The sequence below is a fragment of the Phasianus colchicus genome, chromosome Z, assembly GCF_987193195.1.
Source record: "Phasianus colchicus chromosome Z, bPhaCol1.hap1.1, whole genome shotgun sequence".
Taxonomy (NCBI): Eukaryota; Metazoa; Chordata; class Aves; order Galliformes; family Phasianidae; genus Phasianus; species Phasianus colchicus.
The window spans coordinates 34,840,343-34,858,729 of NC_143476.1; the positions used below are offsets into that span (position 1 = coordinate 34,840,343).

General features: G+C 38.2%; 1 long non-coding RNA gene across 1 annotated transcript; it reads right to left on the reverse strand.

Annotated features, from left to right (window-relative positions):
• Positions 1-14,373: 14,373 nt before the first annotated feature.
• On the reverse strand, positions 14,374-17,460 carry LOC149912846 (uncharacterized). The gene is made up of 3 exons (XR_016462143.1): positions 17,299-17,460; positions 15,874-16,025; positions 14,374-15,308 (listed from the first exon to the last, which is right to left on the reverse strand). It is a non-coding gene; the product is annotated as an uncharacterized LOC149912846 (long non-coding RNA).
• Between the last annotated feature and the right edge of the window lie 927 nt (positions 17,461-18,387).

An 18,387-nucleotide genomic window follows, 5' to 3' on the forward strand; every position in this document is an offset into this window, starting at 1 on the left:
CCATGCATTCCTTTCAGCCCAAACAGTGCCCATTGCACACTGCTGTGGGGTTGTTGTGAGTGTTGTGGGTGTGTGCCTGGGGCTGGGCTGGGCCTCTTGTTGAGGCAGAGCCACCACCATGATGACCCGGGGCAGGGGACAGCTGCAGGAGGGGCTGGGCTAAGTGCAGACTGTGGGCTGTGGGTTAGACATGCCTGCTCTAAAAGGTACCTCATGTGGATGTGCAGTGGCTTCAGAGATGTTCCTATTCACAACCTGTCTCCATTGCAATGCTGAGCTTCCTGGTGGAGACACAAAGTTTTGGTCCCTGGCTGTTTGGCTGTTTGACCTGGAGTGAGCATGGGGAATCTGACATGTCTCAGGCTCCTAGGGATCAGAAGATTGTCAATATCAGTAAATTACAGTTTAGTTGTAGTTCAAGTCAGTCCTGTAAAAAGTTTCTGAGACGCTGAACTGAACAACCCTACATTCAAACCCTTGGTCTGCAAGAGTAATTATCTGATCATCCGATCAAATTATGATAGGATCTTAGTGCCAAGAGTTTGGCAAAGAAAGAACAAAAAAATGTCATATGAATTTATCTCCAAAACACTTGGAAATTCTGTAGCTGTCACAGAAGATAGAATTGAAGAAATGAATACTTTCTGATTTGCACCTCGGATGTTTCTTTTTAAATCCTAGCATTAAGGCAGCTTTGAGAAGGAAACTTTGGTTATGAAGTTATGAAGAGAAGGAAGATTTTAAGATAAAGTTCTAGAAAACAAACCATTTTCACCCAGAGTGTGACAGAGGATAAAGTTGTTATTGAACATACGACACGGTTGAGAAGGCAAGTTCATTGCCAGTTCAAAGCAATTGATATTTTTCAGATGATTTTGTGGTTATGTTTTTTCTTTGGCTTAAAAAGCATAGTTCAATTCAGTCTTAATTTCAATTTTTTTTTCATACTACACCTTCTGAATTGCAACAATCTAATCCCTCATTCTGCCATGCAAAACGTGGTAATGAATTTATTTCTTCCTTGTCTTGTATCTTGTTATATTCAAATTCTAGAAAATAAGTATGTAAGTTAAGCAATTTGGAGCTAAACAAAATTCTCCATGAGAACTGTAAATCTACCGGGTGTTATGGTGTACATCTCTTTTATACTAAATTTGAATATCTTTTTGGCTGTGGAGAAATTTGTGAAAACACCAATAAAAACATAATATTAGCCACAATTGCAACAAATTCGTGTTTTGAAAGGAAGCAAGAAAAGTGCAATCAGACAGGCTTGACAGTGATGTCTGCATTGCTTGATACTAGGCCATTATTCACATACTGACCTGATGGCAGGAACTGAGCTTTGAAGGCTGAAGGATTTTGTTGTCAGATACACTGAAATGAATTTTACAGTGAGGTTAGGTTAACAGAATAGGGCATAGTGGATCTCTCTAGAGCCGGATCTGATAACAATAAATCACTTTAAAGCCATTATATTCAAGTTCTCTGAGTCACTACTAATTTGCATTCATTTCTTTCATTTAATACACTGATTTAAAGACTTTCAGAGTATGCCTGTTCCTTTGTAGGGCTTTGTTTGCTTCTACCATTATGTACAATAATGAGAACTGATTACACAGTAGTGTCCTGTTTCACTGGGGAAAAAATAAGCATGCCACCTTGTCTCAGAAAATGCAGGGAGCAGAGTGAGCTAAGCTTTATGTCTCCAACACATAGAAAGAAATGAAAGCTCTCTAGTTGTTCTGTCCAAGTATCTTTCCACAGTTTAGCTAAATGGACAGTTTAACTTCAGCCATAACACCTTATATAAGAAAAAAATCTGCTAGGTGTATTTTAGATTACATTTTAAATATGGCTGATGCTTTTACACATTTCAGCATTTATTCTATAGAAGCCTCCCTTTAAGATTAAAAATAAAAGCAAGCATTTGAAAATACATTTGCACAATTGTAATGCACCTCATTATATGCAGATGTAGAATTTGACCTCTGTAGCTGTGGCCTAAGAGAATAAAATGAAACTTGGGAAACTCTAATTTCAGCTAGCCTTGTCCTCCCCTTCCCCACCCTATCATCCAGCTGCAGAAAAACATGAGTAGTCCAGGACAGCAAATCTGACCTGCTCCCTTCAAGACTACAGGATTTCTTCTAAGTCCTTCTGTTTGCTTAGACCAGAATTCAGCATAAAGCACACACCTCTAAATTTAGAAAAGTAAAAAAAATAAAACTATACCAGTTCCAGTTCATAATTATAAATAATGCTGGAGTTTCACCTCTAATTGGAGCTTTGGGAACTGCAGGGACCTAAAAAGACATACCATATGATGCAGGTGAGTTTGCTGCATATGGTCCTTTTTGCACCTGGGCTTTGTCCTCCTCCACAGCTTTGACAGGCATCCTGCAGGTCTGCACTGATCCCTTATCATGTATGGACAATGTCTGTCTTGCCATGCAATTTGTTTTTTCAGGCAATTAATTGTGTCTGACCTTGCTCCAATTCTAACAGTCATTCCTCTGTTCTGGTTAGGAACTGTTCCTTTCTCTGAAGGTTTCTGAACTTTTCTACTTCTTTCTCTCTTTCACTTGGTTTAGTTACTTAGACATCTCTTACAGCATTCATATATATATTCATAGATGCATGTACACGACGTAGATTTGCAATCCGTAAATCCCCAGTGTAAACTAAATTCAAACCAAATGTTTTGTTAATCACTCATGCAAACAGTCCTCATTCCTGGTTTTAAGTAAGTCTGCACTGGGATTATCTTGGGATAATTATTTCTTAGTTAAAAGACAAAAAAAAAAAAAAAGAAAAAAGAAAAAAAAAAGGGGGGGGGGGGGGTCTTTTGAAATACAGAAATGTTTCTTTCCCTAGAAATGTTATAAAGAAAATGTAATACAGACCCCCCAGGTGTTTACCACAGACCCTGATGCCTGCAGAACCAAGATGAGAGTAAAGATTAAAGTTTTGAAAAGTCCATCCAGGGACACCATTGCCTTGTAGGTATATTGGAGTCAACTTGCACCATGGTTTACATCCTTGACTCCTCAGCAGTGTGTTGTGATAGGAGACAAGGACAAATGATTTCAAACTAAAAGAAGAGGGATTTAGACTGGATGTAAGGAAGTTTTTTTTACAATAAGTGCAGTGAGGCATTGGCACACATTGCCCAGGGAGCTGGTGGATGCCACATCCCTGCAAACATTCCAGGTCAGGCTGGAATGGGCACTGAGCACTTGGTCAGTCTGTAGGTGTCCCTGTTCACTGCAGCAGAGGGATCTTAAAGGTCCCTTCCAACTCAATTCTATTATTCTAAGAATTTGTCTATGTCTTTGTCACGGAGTCTTGCATTCCCTAGCATGAAGCACAAATACCACATGCCAGCACCCAGTTGGTGCCACAGTGCCCCTGACCAGCAGTGACACTGTGTTCAAGCAGCAACCCCCAACAGGTATTTCCATGTCCCCTCCTCTGAGCTGCAGCAATGAGCCAAGTGGTCTCTTGCAGCATGCTGGGGAAAGAGAGAGCTGAAAGGTCTCATCCCTACCTGTCTCCTGATTTCAGTTGTGAGGAAACAGTGAGAGCTGGGCAACCAAGTGCTTCATCCTTATGGTGAAGTGGAAAGAACAGGTATTTTGTCTTGAAAAATCACACCAGTAATTGCATTGTGGGTTGCCCATGCATTGGTGCACATGTTCAGTTCCAGGTTCAGTGGAATTTTCAGCAGCTATCCCTAAGCTGGTCTTCCAGTTGGGCATCTGGGATCTCAGGCTGAGGATTTATATGTCCTTTGCATGTCAATGGACAGCATTATTCTCTTTTTTTTTCTCTTTCTCTCTTTCTTTCTTTCTTTCTTTCTTTCTTTTTCTCTTTCTTTCTCTCTTTCTTTCTTTCTTTTTTTCTTTCTTTCTTTCTTTCTTTCTTTCTTTCTTTCTTTCTTTCTTTCTTTCTTTCTTTCTTTCTTTCTTTCTTTCTTTCTTTCTTTCTTTCTTTCTCTTTCCTTCTTTCTTTTTCTTTCTTTCTTTCTTTTTCTTTCTTTTTCTTTCTTTTTCTTTCTTTCTTTCTCTTCCTTCCTTCCTTCCTTCCTTCCTTCCTTCCTTCCTTCCTTCCTTCCTTCCTTCCTTCCTTCCTTCCTTCCTTCCTTCCTTCCTTCCTTTTTCTTTTTTTTAACCTAAAGTAAAATTCTTTTTTTTCCCCATCCTGTAAGACTTACCTTGATACTGAATAACCCACATTGTTTTTGATTCATGTAAATTTGCTTTTTTAAACTTCTGTTAACGGAGTGTACAGGTATGACCTCTGCCAAATAAAAGATGAGTTGCGATGGTGTTCATCTTTCTACCACAAATATGTATATATATTTGGTAGAGGAGGAGGTAGAGGGGAAAACAGAATTTAATAGAAATCAATAAAAAGATGAGAATGGTCTTTAATCACATTGAGATTTAATTCTCTGCCTTCTAGATGAAATTTCCAATTATTTTCACCATGTAATAGAAATCCATTGTACTTTTGTGTGGCTTGCCGTAGAATTGGATCCCCCCACCAAAGATCTGAATGCAATTCAGCGCTGACATTCAGCAACATTAATAACATAAAAGTGTACAAAGTGACTTGTTGGGAGAAGAGCAAAAAGATAATTACATTTAGTGTCTCTGTTGTGAGGTACTAATGAGATGAAAACTAAAAAATTATAGACAGAATTTAAGACAGAGAGGTAATACAAACATGATCAAGGACTCTTTCTCCCCACTATAGCACCAACTCAACATATTCTTAAGCCTCACAGTGCAGAAGTGAAGGCACTTTGTAGGAAAGCAGTATTATCACTGACACTGTGGCTGTGACTTCAGCAGCAGAACAAGTGTACATGCTGGGGCACATCGTGACAGCTTCTCATCCAGTGGAAGCTGACAGTCTTTTCTAAATTGTTGTTTTATTGTTTTACCCCTAGGGGTTCATTGCATATATTCAAGCCTCAAGCCTAATAGCTTGTGGCAGGTCAGAGAGCCCACACAACATTTCTCCTTTGCTCTGATTGGATTAGTGTATGCTTCCATCAAGAATAATTGTGCATAAAAATTTAAAGGATGGTTTCCATGACAACCGGAATGCATGACTTCAAAATCTGCTTTCTGTGAGCACTTTCTGCCACAAAACTGGGTTACTGAAATACCTCACAGGGAAAGTGTCTTAAACCATGTTTAGGGAGAAACTTTGGTGAGGTGAACTCTGTTTAGAAGACAGCTCCAAACACAAATCCGGCTTATGAATGGCATTGCTACCATAGCTACAGTGAATACATGTGAGAATCAAGTTAAGCTAAGGATGATGCTTTTTGTGAAAACAAAACATTGGTATTTATTCAGTTAATCTTTAATGAATTTATCGTTTGTATTTGCTCTAGGGTTTTTGACATTATCATGACTTAATGAAGAAAATTCCCCAAACTGACGGCAACTTTTGCTGGTAGTGTCTCTAGATAGATTTCTTTCAAATGTATATTTTTGAGCTGACAGTCAACAGCCATTTCTGATACGGAAACTGCAACATGAAAACAACAATCAGCTGAGGACAATGTGTTTCAAAATGAAACTGAATTCAGAAATCAAAATGAGATTACATCTTCACCAATACAGAAACTAGTTCACACAGCATAAATAAATTCTATTAGCCAGTGCTTAAAACGTTTGTGTTTCTGTGTTGTCAACTACATTCCACTAATCACTGACATTTGGGGATCTTCAGATCACGCAGAGGTTTGTGCTGCTCTTCACCAGCTTAATTCTGTCCCCACTGAATTCAGCAAGAGCCCTCACTGACTTCAGCATTGGCATCCAATTAATGATTGGACTAGAGGATCTAAGTGGCCTTAAGTTTCCAGCCTTAATAATTGCATGATTCTGTGATTCAGTCTGTAGATTTTAAGGCATGAAATATATTTATCCATGGATCTCACACTGTGTGGAGATTTCCCCTTTGGTAGACAGTTACTAAAAGGGTAAAGAAAAAGTTATATTCTGATTGTTTTATTTTAACCACAAGTATGTATGTGTATTTTTCCCTGCACATCAGTTTCCTCAGCTTCCAGAGGTCTTTAAAAGAAAAATAATGATTTAAGCAGTATGACATCATTTTTTTCCTTCTGATGTCAGATATATTATTTGGACCACAACGTAGTGCAGCTTGCTAGCAGATGAAAAATGGAATTTTCTTCTAAAATCTCTAATTTTCTGAAACATCCAGAATTCCAATCACACTTATTTACGCATTAAAGATGCTATTTATTACATATATAAGCAGAGCACATTAAGTGTGCTGTCTCACAACAGAAATATGACTATACTTATATTCCAGTTTTAGACAGCTTGTTTACAACTACTTTCGATGTTTAGAGCTGACTCTACAAACACTCCAAGGTGACAACATCTGAAGATCTAATATTTATAAATACTAACCAAATGGCTCATTGAAAATACTTGTATTTTTCTTTTTCGTTCTTCTATAAACAAGTCATTTGGATTACCATGCTGATTTTTCAATATTTGCTCATTTTTAGCAAGTGCACAGCTTGAGATTTGATTAGTTGCACTGCCTTCTTCAAGAACACAAACAGTGCTCTGTGGGGAAACTGCATTCTGAAGGTTGCTTTTTTCCTAGTTTTGGGGGGAAGAAATAGAAGCAAAGAGCCATATTTGCCATGGTAGATATTCTTTAATGAGCACTGCATCTGTATCCTGAATAAGATTTTTAGCATGAAATCAGAAGCACAACTTTTAATGGCAGTCTTTCAAAAACTACATGTTTTCCACAGCATCTCAACAGACTAAATTGTTTGTTTCTGGGTGAGAGCAGATTGCTGTCAGAAAAAGAAAATGGCAATCTGTCCTGTGGCTTTTTCATGGCTCATAGGGCTCAGTCTGAGCTGTCAATAGTTAGTTATCTGAGGACATAAAAAGAAGTACTGATCTGAACTGAATACTTGCATGTGTCTAAGGGAAAAAAAATGCAGCCTATCTCATCTGATTGAACTGCCATGGAACATTTTACATTTTAAAAGTAATGCAAACTTACAGTTTGTTCTTAATAGGAAACTAATCAGGTAACTAACAAAGCTAGTTGAAAAGGCATGCATGCATAAATTGAACAACTATTCTCACAAACCACAGAGAAATGAACTACATTAACCTGGAGGTGCCAGTCATCTCATGAATTCCACAGTGATGGGAACTATGCTCCAAAACGTTTTATGAAGGAGTAAATTATTGTTACCAAAAACCTAAGCTGACCTGGCTGGAGAAAGAGGTCATTAACAGAGATGTTTTTAAATGCCTCACCAGAACAAAAACACTGACATCTTCAAAAACCACATAAACATAAAAATTATGACAGATATGCCTCGTACTCTGCCACACCATGCCTCATTCTTCCTCCTGGTTTGCTTGTAAACGCTTGGCTGTTTGTATCCTTCTGTTGTATTTATACTGATTACAAACAAAACTTCAAAACCTCAGTAAATGAAATAGAAAAAAGAATTAGGCACAGACTACAAAGCTTAAAAAGAAAAATCATTACATGTTTATTTTTTCTTAACATCTGTTTTTATGCCTAAATTTTTCCTGGTTTAAAAACTGAACTGTTCATTTGTTTTTTTACTTATTCCTTTAATTTTTGCAAGATTTCTGATGTGAGAAACAATATATATATATAAAGCTGAAATACAGCTTTACTATGAATATATTATTCTCCTAATTTCTATCAAGCAGAAAAATCTTGACAGCTTTTCCTTACACAGAGGGGAGATTGAGAGCTCATCTCCAGGAACAGCAGGGAGTGCAATGGCACAGTGCCTGCAGGAGTATCCCAACAGCCAAGCAGACCCCAGCCTAGATGCCCCAGGGGCTGTCACCAGAGGCTGACCATCCCCATGGGCTGTAGGGGCAGTCCAGAGGGTCAGAGGGAGGGAACTTCAGCTCTCCCTGCAGAGTGAGGGCTCACTGTCAGATGGGAGGTAGGACGCAGAGTGCATATGTAAGTTTGCTTCTATATATACTGTGTGTGTGTGTATCTTTGTGAGTACAGCTTCAGCCTCACGACTGGTTGGGCCTTGGAAAACAAAGCTGCAGCACTCTCACATGTGTTGGCATACTGGATGCATCAGAAACAAGCAGAAACTTATTTTTGCTACCATGCCATCAGGATCTAGTTGTTCACATTTTGTAAATGACCAGATGGCAAAATAAATAAATAAATAAAGCTTTGCTTCATCCATTTCATGGCAAAACTTCTGCACTGCAGCAGCCAGCCAGAAACACAGAGAGAGAGCCAGATGTACCTCTCTCTCAGTTCACCTGCTTTGATCTGAAAACTGACATGAATGCTAAAAACCTCCAGAAAAGGGGATCACTTGGAAAAAGTTCTAAAAGTTGAGATGAAAAAAACTGCCAATTCACTGAGTTGCTTTATATTACAGACATCTTCAAAACATCTTCAAAACTCCTTGCAGGCTTGAAACATGAAACAGTTTTAAAATGAGTAGATAATGAGGAACGGGGTAGAAGAGAAGCATCTTGGCTAGCGGGAGACTCCTACCTTTCTCAAAAGAATGTGTACAACACTTGCAGATAAGCAGTGATGATGGCTTCTCACAGTGCAGAAACCTCTTTTAATGAGGGTGGAAAAGCTGGAAGGAATTAGGAAGAAGGCTGACATGAACATCAATGTAATGTACCTTCAAAGAACAGAGATAAACAGTGTTTCTCAGGAAAGCACATTTGTCAGTACAAGAGACAATGATTTGCCCAGAGAGGCTGTGGATGCCCCCTCCCTGAAAGCTTTCAGGCTGGAGGAGGCTGTGAGGAACCTGGTCTAGAGGGAAGTGTCCCTGCCTATTGCAGGGGGGTTGGAACTACATGATCTTAAAGGTCCCTTCCAACCCAAACCATTCTGTGATTCTATGAGTCTATGACATTTATATGATATTTACAGCTAACTCATTTCTGTGTTACTGTTTGTGTTGCCCTATATGAGAGCAGCTTTTACTGTTGCTGAAATTTGGCTCTTGAAAGAAAATGTCTTTTACAGATTCTTCCATTGTTACATAAAAAAATGATAAACTTTTGCACTTCTCCAGTGGTTTTCTTTATATTTCTTTATACAGGCAAGATTTTGTCATGTGAAGATAAAGTTTCTGGAAAATCTCAATGAAATTATTAAAAGAACTAGAAAAATACTAATATATTTTAATGATACATGAAAGGCAGTATTTCTTCCTTTTGAGATCTGGATCAATGATCCCAAATCAGTCAAATTTTTCCTTCACCTAAAGAGGAAGTGGCATAGTGGGAAACAAGCAAAGATGAAAAGAGAGGAGGGCATCCCAGAAGATAAGGAAAGAGACAGGTTCTTCAGCAAGCTCTGAGTTTCCTGAGATATTCTTATCATTTTCTTAGAAACCTTTGCAGCAACTTAAGAAATGCAGTCAAATTAATTTTGGCTTACTATGCCAACAGTCTTTGTCTTGGAGCACTTGACTTTCTTGAGGCAGCAAGATGCTATCCAAAGGCTTCTTACACTGAACTACCATGCTTTTAAAATAAAGGAAATAATGAACCTGAATACTTGCAGAAAGATACCCACAGCAAATTGCTGGTAAATTCATTTCCTGATTTGCCTGCATTGCATATATTAATTACATTTTTCCCAGATGTCATGGAAAAAGATAAGTAGTTTCGTGTCTGTCCAGGCTAACAGTAGAGCAAACAGAAGAAATAACTTACTCTGACTATCAAGTAAAAGGAAAAAAAAAGACACCACATGGATTTATACATATGAACAGAACACATTTAATATCAAGATACCTCAATTCCTTTTCTATTGTAATATTTATTAGAAAGGATAACTTATTTTTACTTAAATTAAGGAGCTTGGGAAGTGTTGTACTTGATAGAACACAGCTTACAATGGAGATAATCTTTTTAAAACCAACAGACAGATTCATTTTTTGTTACTCCATACCTCTGGAGGTAGGTCCAGTACCTATCATCCACTTCAAACGGCTTTGTGCTCTCTCATTTGCAAGGTAACTAATTACTTTAAAACCAAAGACAGATCTGCCACAGTGCCATCCCTAAAATTCTTAACTTTCATTGTCTTCTTCAAACAGGGAGAGGGCTAAAGAAATCAATGCAGTTAAAACAAAAAAACATGAATTTCTTTTGGTTCAGATTACTGTACCTAAACAGCTCTGAGAGAGACAGAGAAAATAACAGAGAGAAAAAAAAAGAATACTTTAAAAAATGGTTTTCTTTGCACACAAAGCAAGTTCTTGAAACAGCATCGTTAACTTTGGAAACAGCAAGGACTAAGCTTAATGAGATTTCACATAAGAAAGAAGTGCTGTGATATAACCAACTGGCCAGTGGAAAGGCCAAGATACATTACATATCTGTGGGGTGCATATGAATATGCATATTTTCCTGCTGTTACTTTTTATTTCTCCACGCATGATTGTTTCTGAGATATTCTTGCATTAAATGTTTTGTTCTCTTTTTCTTTGCTGTTTTTTTCTTTTTCAGCCAGTTGCAAATAGACCTTCTCAGCCCTCAGATAACTGCTTCATTGTGGTCTTTCCAATGCTCCAAGCTTCCTAAAATATCAGAGCCTCTTTTATTTTTCCTTCAGAAGTATATTTGTACCTCAGACCTTGCTGGAAATCCTTTAGGTGAAAATAAATTAATAAAAAGGTGAAAATAAATTAATAAAAATAAACCAGGAAGCCAAGGTGAAGGTGCAACAGTTCACAAACTTACAGCACACACTGTGCTGGCAGGGACTTAATAGCAGGGAAGCAGGAGAGATGCATGAGTGACAAAAGCCTGATTCATTCATCAAGTCCACCGCATTAAGTCTCCTGAGCCACAGCTTGGCCATAATATAGAAACAGCCTCATTTACTCAGCGGCCAGCATACCAGATGATAGAAACCCCTCTGTTTTATACTTCTTTTACAGTATCTATCTTGACTAACATTTAGAGTTTCTAACATCACGGAAATGGGCAGCTAGGGCCATACACCCGAGTCTATAACCATGGAGGTGACACTTGACTTTCTATTTGGATCACTCTGGCAAGCCATAGGCAGTTCAGCAACATTATTTTATAGTCACTGCTATGCAAAAGGACATCGCCAGTACAAAGACTAGCTAAATCTTTTGTATAAAACTGTTCAGAGACATTTAATTCTTTTTGCCTGGTACATTTAAATGAGATAAATATTTCTTCTCAAACAAGAAGAGATGAGGAGGTTACATGGCAACTGGAAATACAGCACTTATGGAACTCCATTATACATTTATTTATGTGTCTGTCAGTGTGGAACTGCATAATGCTTTCATACAACCATGTCAAAACAGATGAAAAAACACAATTTGACTTCCTACAAAAAAATAAAAATAAATTACCTGCTCTAATAATATGTACACACACACACACACACAAAAAAAAAACCAACCAACCAAATAAAATCAGCATGACCTAATAGAAACGTACAAAGGATCTCCTGTGTGTTCCACTACCCTAGGAGGTGGGAGAATTGATAATAAAGAGGCTTTTGCATCCCCCTGATATGCAGAAGTCTTCTCTGAAGGCAGAGAACTGTGAGAACTGCCACCAGCTGCCCTGGGGGGTGCTTGGCTTTGCGAGTCAATGGGCCTGGCGTACCCAGCAACATGTGGAGTCAGTTCTAGCTTATATGGGGATTTTGCTGGCTGATATCCAGATATGAAGAACTGGAGAAAGCTGCTACACAGACATGAGAAGGAGCGGGGGAGAGGGATCACAGTGGGGTGAAGCCCCTCTCCAGCCTCACCAAGCTGATTGCCCCAGTCAAGATTAAGCTCTGAGAACATTTTATTATTTTTATACATGTCAAACAAAGGATTGGGACTGAACCTCTTATTGCTACTCTGTCCGTCCTCAGGGAGGTTTCACACTGACAGCAATCATCTATCTTCTTGGTAAATCCATGACACCATTTGCAGATCCCAGCCTGCAAATGGCTGAGGAGTCTGGGCTGCTTGGCACAGGCTCACACACCAGCCTCTGGCTCGTAATCATGTATCTGTGCTTGTACTTGTTCTTCCCAATTATCTCAACACATTTTGAGTCAAATGTGACTAAGCAGTATAGCTTGCACATAGATTTAGCCCACAAAATTTTGTGAAGAGACATCAGTCAGACGAGCAGTTTCATTAGTAGTCCCTCACAGGAAAACTTACACTGAACTTTTTTCAAAAGCCCTCTATCACAGGGCAAAGATATATAGAAAGCCTTGCTTCATAAATTCTATTTCTCATCAAACAGCCTGCTTCATTATAAGCTTGCATCAGAAAAAGTGTTTCTTACTCCAGTGAAGCACTGGTAACAGTTTCAGAGTTCTGTCATTATCAGCTCGATTCTCTGTGGCTCTACAGAATCATGTATGCAAGAAGTGAGCATTTCTAAAGTGGGATTTTCTGAAGAGCTTGTTCCTGACTATTATCCTTTGATGTGTTCACTGATAGGGAGATTCTTTAAAAAAGGTCATTTTCCCTCTCCAAGCCTTTACAGAAATTAAAGTTAGGCTTTATACCAATGTAAACCAATTTGAATTTTATGCTTCAGGATATCACAGATGATTATAACTGCTAGAGATCCTCAGAGATTCTACATTTTCACTTCTCAATTAGAGACCATAATTGTGGACATATGGGCCATTCAAATTCCTAAATGGAAATAAAAACTACCTCTTTTGGTGACAACAATTTCATGCCTGTAGGAACATTACTTTATATTATTTCCTTCCCTGGAATTTGCAAGACCCGTATACTTCAATATCTTCATCTAGTTTTATCAACACAGAGATTGAGCACCCATCCATGGTCAGACTCTTTGTTATAAATTACAAAGGCGTAAGATCACTAGACCAGCAACTAAAAGCTTATAAGCTATGGACTGCTTCCCACAGCTTTCCTACCTTGTACCAAAAAGTGCTGAAAGCATCAAAATACGAACTTGTTATGATTCTTCCAAATCAGTAATGCTGTTAGCTCCTCATCCATTACTCTTGTTTATAGATACTAGTACAAAACAGGCTTATTTTCATTAAATTCAGATACTGTCATTAATATCATATGAAATTTGGTTGGATTAGCAAAATCTGCTTTGCACATCATGTAAGCTTCATTATTTTCAAAACCTCCATTGCTTAGAAAAGAGTTTAGGAATAGCTCTCTCTGTTCTCATTCTGATTAATGTTTTGAACCAAAACAAAGTGACAGTACTTGAGAAATATTAAGTTTTAGGACCAGATGCTCACAAAAACAGCTATTACATTTTTGCTTTTAAGATACATTGCAGGATAAAATCAACTTAGTAAAAGGTGTGAAATTTTGATGTTGACAGTATCTTTGACAGAGCTCCAAAAAAAAGACTCCAGTTTTGAAGATCATAGCAAAAGTAGTTTGTGTTTGTTTCTCTCTCTCCCGTAGTTTCACTGGAGTAGTGATGCTAATATGATACTGAGTACTATCTTTTTAAACTGCTCCTTTACTAGAAAAGCCTGCAGTCAATCCTAATACACTCCTGTGAGAAATTGATGCAAAAATGCCTAAAGACTGAGGTTAAATTGCAAAAGACATACCTCCATAGAGAAACACTATCAAATGACTCAACAAGACATTTCATGCAAGAGTCTGAGCTAGAATCAGAAATAAGCAAGGGACAGAGTTAAATGCAGCTTTGAGGCTGGTTGATGGGAGATAGGGTGAGGTGAAGATGGGGGGCATGTATAGAAGTCCCAGGTGAGGCTTGTCAAAGCAATTACAGTTAATTAGTGCCCTCTGGATCCTGACAGAGACCTGCTGAAGATCATTCTGCCTCTTCTCCGTGTTCTATTTATGCAACTATATATTGAAAATCTCATACTGTCTTTAATGATAACATCCATACTGTGTTCAGTCTCAGCCTTCTGAAATAATAGTAGACAGCAGCTATAAAATGTAAATTAATAAATGAAAGGAAACAAAAGGAAAAAAAAAATGCTCCACCAAACTCCTTGATTTTCCCTTCACATAAACTTATTGAAATCTGTCCTGTTACTTATTTTTTCTGTGATGTCCCAATTCCAGTGGGGAACTTGGTGGAAATTTTATTGTTATCTAGAGATAAAATAGAGAAAACTGATTAATGAAATGTATTATTGGGGAAAAAAGAAAAAAAAAAAAAGCTAGAAAAATTTTCTAGGACATTTTCTGAGTTGCTGCAACTGCAACTGCAACTGCAGCAGTTTTAATACAAAAAGATCCACTAGGTGAGACTGTTTAAAAATTAACTTAAAGGATACTGGAGACCCACAAAACCCCAGAAAACAGAATAATTCTGGGTATGATTACTAATTAAATTAAACAATAGGAAGAAAGTGGATGGAAAATGTAGGTAGTTTGGATGAATACCTAACTGATTTACGATTATATTAAATAGTAATTGCAGATGAGTTGTACTCCCACTAAGTCTTGTCCATGCCCAGAATCAGCTCATATAACAGGTACACAAAGCAGGAGATTAAGAAAAATGGAATTCAATTATCACTCATTTTAGAATATAAGAAAAAACTGTTTTTTAAAAATGTTTCATGTCAAACACCAGGGCTGCACGGGAGGCATGATTACTTTCCATAATGTTGTTTTCATCTTAACCATGCTGTCTCTGAAAAAGTAATAAACAGGTATAATATGTCAAAGTCTATTTTAATGTGTATCTGCATAAAGAAAAACAGTAGGAAGAGCAGGATAGATCATGAGGAACAAAATATCAGCAAATATCAGCCTTAAGTTCAGTCAATCTTGAATAAGACTAAGTTTCTTAGCTTGAAGGAGATGTATCACAAAAATGAGAGCTCTCTGCAACAATTAGACAAAAAAGGGCTCATACATACTGCAGAACTGATCTTCTTGCACAACACTGTTTACTGTGGTGTTAAAATGGTCCTGTTTTTCTTTTAGCTGAGTTCTGAAACCCTTCAGCAGACAGGACTCTCTGGGGTCAGCTCCCTGATTATGTTGGGCTTCCAGAGAAAAGAGTCATCAAAATGCACCAAAGATTTCAGTAGTGCAGTCCAAAGCCAGTTGCCTTTTCCATAGTGCCCTTCCAGCAGCCTTTTCCAGTTCTATTGAGGAATTTTAAGTCCCTGAATCTTCATGAGATCCACCATGCATGAGGAAACCAAACCATGCAACAGTTAAGAGGAGTGATGGGGTAAAGAGGTACCTAGAGAAAGCAAAGATGTAAATGCTGTATTTTTTTCTTTCTTTTTCTTCTTCATCAGCCAAATCAGCCCCAGAATGCCAGAAAAGTGGTGACAACACAGCCACACCATACCTTAGAATCACAGAATCATAGAATTGCTCAGTTGGAAAAGACCTTCAGGATCACCAAGTCCAACCACAACCTAACCATGCTATCCTAATTTTGCCAACCCTCCATTAAATCATATCCCTGAGCACCACATTCAAACTGTTTTTAAACACATCCAGGGATGGTGACTCAACCACCTCCCTGGGGAGCCTAATTCCAGTGCTTATCAACCCGTTCAGTTAAGAAGTTTTTCCTGACATCCAACCTAAACTTAGCCTGGCACAACTTGAGGCCATTTCCCTTCGTCCTGTCACCTGTCACCAGTGAGAAAACACCAACCCCACTCTCACTGTAAGCACCTTTCAGATACTGGAAGAGAGCAATAAGGTCTCCTTTCAGCCTCCTTTTCCCCACACTAAACAGCCCCAGTTCCTTCAGTTGCTCCTGATAGGGCATATTCTCCAAGCCCTACACCAACCTTGTTGCCCTTCTTTGGACCTGCTCCATGTCTTCTTTGGACCTTGTGTCATGTCAGCCAGGTAAAATGATGTTGGAGGACAGCCAGCCTCACCCATAACAGAAATCTTCCAGTTCAACATTGCTATGTTGAGCTTACTGTGTTGGTTCAGCCTGCAGTTAAAAAACAAAAAAAAAAAAGTACACAAATAAACACACAGACACATGAATATTTAAAAAAATGTTTTGAAAATAAAATAAAGCTATCTATCAATAAGAACTTTAGCAGTCATTCAGTATTCATTCATCCTGGTTAATGGCCTCTCCTGCAGCTGCATAACCTCAGATAAACACTGCTTGAAAAGAGGGCTCTAGTGTGTCACAGGCTTCTTGCTGTATACATATATTTCAGGCTGCATCACAGAATGCCTAAATTATGGACATGAAAGTGGAAAAAAAGGTAAATTTTGATACTGAAAGATTAATTGGCCTTTTCCCAAACAAATGCTGCATGTCCTGCTGCCTTTGATGAACTCACAACAATTTAAATGTGTATTTTTTTTTTCATTTTGTAACCTCTAAGCTATAGAGTGCCTTCTCCTTTCCTATGAACTTCACATCCAAAAGTGTTTTATGCTCCCTGTTTCACTCAGTGTTTTCTCCACCTGACTCATCAAAGGGATTCAGAATGACACTGAGCAAAAGTAAAGACCGGAGAAGACTAAAAGGGCACTTGGCCCAGCATAATGCAGAGTTATACTTACTCCTGCTGTCATGCTACTGTCATCGTTTTGACTACTACTCAACTACATCCACACCAGCAGACAGTAGGCTGCTGGAGTCTGCACTGGAATAACAGATTTGCTTAGTTTTTCCATTCTCAAACATTCCCAATCATTCCTCGCAAAAAGCAGCAGTATTAGGACTGAAGTTCTGCTTGCTTTGTCTTTGTGAAACACCGTATTTTGATCTGATTTTCAAACATTTCCTGTAGAAAGGCCAGTGCCAATGTGAACAGTGTTTTAATCATGTTTGAGTCATTTACCTTAACGGTGCCAACATTTATCTTAACGGAAGAGACTTGAGGAAAAGTCTGTCAACTTGTTTCATGTATCTTATTTGTGCACACTCAAGAGGAGATCTAGCTGACCCAGTTTCCAAACCTGTGTTCTTCCCATTAGATATATCCCACTTCTAAGCCAAAATGAAGTATGAAAGAACCTTAATATGCTGCTTAGACCCAGCCTTAAATAGGCGAAGTGAGATATAAGCTGTAGCCTTCATTCTATATTGTGCAGTGTACAGATAATTTTAGCATACAGAAGGAAACTGCATGGAAATACAGCTTATAACTAGAGTTCAACATTTCAGGTTTTTTTTTTCAAAACTGCCAGGACTTGCTATTAGTTTCAAGATTGGCCAGTCAATAGCTTGACATTTTTCTTACCCTGCGATACAGATACATCTAAAAATGATTTTTTTTTCTTTCTTGCAGAGCAGCTTGCTAGCTGAATCTCCGAGCTACGCAAGCAATATCTAAAAGCTAAAAGGAAAGGAAAAAAATGGAGAATATAATTAGTACTACTGTGTCAGGCATAAAAAATCTGCATGCTATTCACACAATGACACAGCTGGAACTTGATTACTTGCTATCACACTGAACACAATTCAGGAATAGGGAAAAAGTTCAATGGATTTTTCTAACTTGACACTGCTCACTGATTTTTTTTTTTTTTTTCTTTTTTTTTCAAGGAAAAAGGGATCAGAATTATCCAACCCAGGATCTTTGTCCAAGCTTTTGAGGATTGTGCGCAGGTTCCACAAGACTCTGTATCTCAGCACTGTCTTTGTAATGTTTTCAAGCCCTTGCTACACCCATACGCTAAAAGATTCACTTGTCTGATGATACATCTTTCAGTTTGTCTTCCTTACACGTTGCTGGCCCGTTTCTGCACTCCATTACCTCATATCTAGTCTTGTCTAACTTTGCTAGAATTACTCATGACAAATAGCAATATAATTGAGAAGATAAATGGACTTGTGGCATTTTGTGGTATAAGAAGTGTTACCATTAAGAGTGTTGATAGTTCAGTAGCACTTTCCCTGAAGAAAGAAAAATGGCTTTGCATTGGAAAGGGAGGAAGGGGATAGTCCCTGATCCTTCAAAAGCTTCCACTGCAAGAGAAACAAGAGCAGATATCACAAAACTGCAAAGCTTTATGCACGGAGCAGTTATCTTTCTCTTGTACAAGAGAAAACTCCTGTCTTCAAAGATGGCAGTACAAGCAAGCAGCTGGTTTCTTTGTCATTTTTTGGACTGCTGTAGTCTCATAGCTCATTAATTTGACTGTCTATGTCTCCTAAAGAGGGTTGGGCCTCATTTCACAAAACCTCACAAAGCAGAAAAAAAGTGTTTCACTCTAAACTGCACTCCTGCACAGGAAACGATTTATGCTGTTCTGTTTGGAAAGCATTTCAATCACAGATCACTCTTTGTGCTAACTATCCTAAATTAAAGCTCTACCCCAAAGGATGT